Source organism: Carlito syrichta, unplaced genomic scaffold (assembly GCF_000164805.1).
Source record: "Carlito syrichta isolate Samal-C Ts95f unplaced genomic scaffold, Tarsius_syrichta-2.0.1 Scaffold315803, whole genome shotgun sequence".
Lineage (NCBI taxonomy): Eukaryota > Metazoa > Chordata > Mammalia > Primates > Tarsiidae > Carlito > Carlito syrichta.
The window spans coordinates 243,925-247,514 of record NW_007259899.1 but is presented as its reverse complement, the minus strand read 5'-3'; positions in this window follow the sequence as shown (position 1 = coordinate 247,514).

The following is a 3,590-nucleotide window of genomic DNA, read 5'->3' as shown; positions in this document are numbered from 1 at the left end:
GATGAGGTCTCGCCAAGTTGCCCAGGTGGGTCTCGAACCCGCGGACTCAGGCAATCCACTTACCTCAGCCTCCCAAAGCGTGGGATTACAGGCTGAGCAATGGAGCCTGGCTCTGTTCTATCAGTTCTAAGTCTGGCATATTTCTTGAGTCCAGGGCTTTAGCTCCATGACTGTGTTTGTTCTAACAATGATGACTAAACTCTTAATTTGTTTCATTCTGGACCACGGTGTAGTTCTAGGTGGTTTCTCCTGTACTCCTGACTGGTCCCTGCCTGCCCTCCCCTAATCTAGCACCCCCAGGTTCTAAATTCAGATTTAGGTCCCTTATTTACATCAAAAGAGGGGCATTTTAAAGTCATTAGTATCACTATGGAGAGCTCTTGGGCAATATCCATTGAAATTATAACTGCACCTGCCCTATGACTTGCAATTCCTCTTCCAGGAAGTTATCCTGTCTACAGAGTTGCAAATGTACAAAATGACATATGTACAAAGTTATTTATTGCAGCACTGCTTATAAAAGCAAAAGACTATAGACAACCCAGATGACTGTTAGTAGAGATTTGCTAAGTGAATTAAAATATATCTGTATAATGGAATATTCTGTAGTCATAAAAAAAATGGTAAAACTTTTTAGATACCTGATAGGCAATAATATCTATGATTAAGTGTGTAAACACTGAAAGATGCAGAATAGGTGGCTAACACGTGTAAAAGGAGAAAACAATGTTTATCTCCTTGTCTATGCAAGAAATTCTTGGAAGTTTACAATACACACTGAGTCCAAGGAGGGAAACAATGGTGAGGCCTGGAGTGAAAGGAATATTTTCATTATGTATGCTCTTGTGCCTTTTGAATGAAGGAGTACATGAATATGCTGTCTGTTTTAAATAAATAAAATATAAACTTCCCCCTTTATACTCAATTTAGCTTTTTTGAAAGCACACATATTATACTAAATTGTTATAAAATAATTTGTGTTTCCTATGTGTACTCTGAATTCAGAATATATTCTAGTGTAGCATAATCTTTTAATATGAAACATGCGTTTTGTAGTACTAATGTATATACATTATATATTTGATTGATAATACATGTACTCTTTTTAAAGATCTCTAGGAAAGAGTCTGAAAGGGGAGCATCGGAATGTTAATTAACAATGGTTATTTATGAATGGTTGGCATATGAGTGATTTAATTTTCTTCTTTATCCTTTTTTTTTATTTCTCCCCCAATTTTTTTACGATAAACATATATTGTTTCTTATAATCAGCAAAAAGTAACGGATGCTCCCCTTCTCCCTACACTGTCCACAGGATTGAGTTCAGTGTCTTCAGTGTACTTCCCTTATCCCTTCCTATCATTCCTCATCCTCTCCCCCCATGGTAGGCCTGGTGGTTTCTAAACATAGCCCCCCGAGTCCTTCTCCCCTGTCCTACAGAAATGCAACCCAGCCTTCACTGTGCGGCTCGTGTGTCAGCCTTTTGCAGATAGAATCAATGGCTCCCTCCTGTGTGCCCAGGTAGCCAGTTGTTTCCCTCTGACCTGGATTCCTGGTGTGTGTGGACCTTGTCTTCCAAGTTCCTGTGCTGCCCGGAGTAGGTCCAGCGGCCCTGACACCACAAGGCCAGCAAGTGTGGGCTGAATGGCTGCATGCTCTGTTGCTTTCTGCATCTTCTGTGAAACAGCCCTGTTGAGAGAGTCGCAGTTGGCCACAGTCTGCATTCACCGTGGTGTCTCCTTTCTGCGGGTCAGAGTTTCTGGGGTGTGCTCTTCATGTTCTGCTTGCTGTGGCTGAAGTCCTTGTTCCCCACTGGTGGGGCCCTCACTTCGTGGCATTCTTCAGGCAGAGCTGTCTCCTCTAAGCCAAGGCTGGGTGATGATCATCCCCCTGCGGTCTGGTTGGAGGGAAAGGAGCTCTCCAGGGATGGCTGGTCTTCCTGAAGGAGAGAGGGGGGAGGTCCTTTTCTCACATCCAGTCAGAACCTTGGAGGCTGTGGCGCCGGGAGACTCGATTTCCACTCCCTCCCAGGAGCCTTCTTGCCTGCCCCTATCCAGAAGGAAATTGGGTAGGAGGGGAGGAGACAGGAGCAGAGGGAGTAACTGAAGCAGAGCACTCCAATCTGTCTCCTTTCCTAGGAATATCAGCCTATTCCTTGCCTTTTAGCAAAGTCAAGTAGAAGAACAGAACTACCAGAGAATCCCATCCCTTCCCAATTTCTCTTCGTGCAAAGATCCAGTGATTCACAGACGCCCCCATCCTTGTTGCTCACCCAATCCACATGACAGCTGAACCTAAAGGAATTGGAAGAGAGGAGCAGATGTCAAATTCCTTTCATGTCCATCTATGCTTTCTCCTAAGCCCCGGGTTAAGAGATGACAATAGCGTTGCTCCCCGAATCTGGATGCTGTTGCTCTCATTCTTATCCTTATTCCCAAGGAGATTTACCAAGAGGATAAATTCCAGCCTGAGGACTTGGACACCCGGCTCCATTTTCGGCATCACCTCCAAATTAGGGCAGCCATGGCTAAACATGGGAGGGACAGGCACATGTCCCTGGATAGACACCGGTAAGTTACCTATGACATCAGGACTGTTAAGAGACTTTCCACCCGGGCTCGGTAGCTCAGCCTGTAATTCCACACTTTAGGAAGCTGAGGCGAGTGGATTGGCTGAGCCTGCGGGCTCGAGACCAACCCCAGGGAACTTGATGAGACCTCATCTCTACAATAAATTTTTTAAAAAATTAGCTGGTTGTGGTAGCACGTGCCTGTAGTTCCAGCTACTTGAAAGGCTGAGGACGAAGATTCACTGAACCCCAGCAGGTCGACACTGGGGTGACTGTGAGTGTGCCACTGCACTCACAGCCTGGGCGACTGAGTGAGACTCCAACTCAAAAAAAAAAAAAAAAAAAAAGAGAGAGAGAGAGACTTCATATGCTCAAAATCCTAAGCAATAATGGCTCATATTTACTAAATGCTTAATATGTACTAAACATGTTGAGTGCTTTCCCTTTGTCAAGAAAATGGGTAGACTTATTATATGTCTGTTTTACACATAAGGAAACTGAGGCACAGAGAAGTGAAGTAAGCTCTCTGTGGCCCAAGCTCACTCAGCTAGCAAATGGTCTAGTCAGGATTTGAACCCTCTTTTTTTTTTTTTGAGTCGGAATCTCACTCTGTTGCCCAGGTTGGAGTTCAGTGGCCTACTCACGGCCACCGCAGCCTCGACCTGCTGGGCTCTGGCAATCCTTCTGCCTCAGCCTTCCAAGTAGCCGGAACTACAGGTGTGTGCCTCCACACCCCGCTAATTTTTTGATTTACTGTAGAGATGAGGTCTCGCCAAGTTGCCCAGGTGGGTCTCGAACCTGCGGGCTCAGGCAGTCCACTCACCTCAGCCTCCCAAAGTGCTGGGATTACAGGCTGAGCCATCGAGCCCGGCTTGAACCCTCTTAATCATGAGGCTATCCTGTCAGGGTTCTATTGCCCTCTTAGAGTCCTGCAAGGCACAGCTTGACCCCTGACCCTCTCAGAGTGCCCTAGGCCACCCCATCAGAGTCCAGAGTCATGATTCTGAACTCTAGCAGCCAG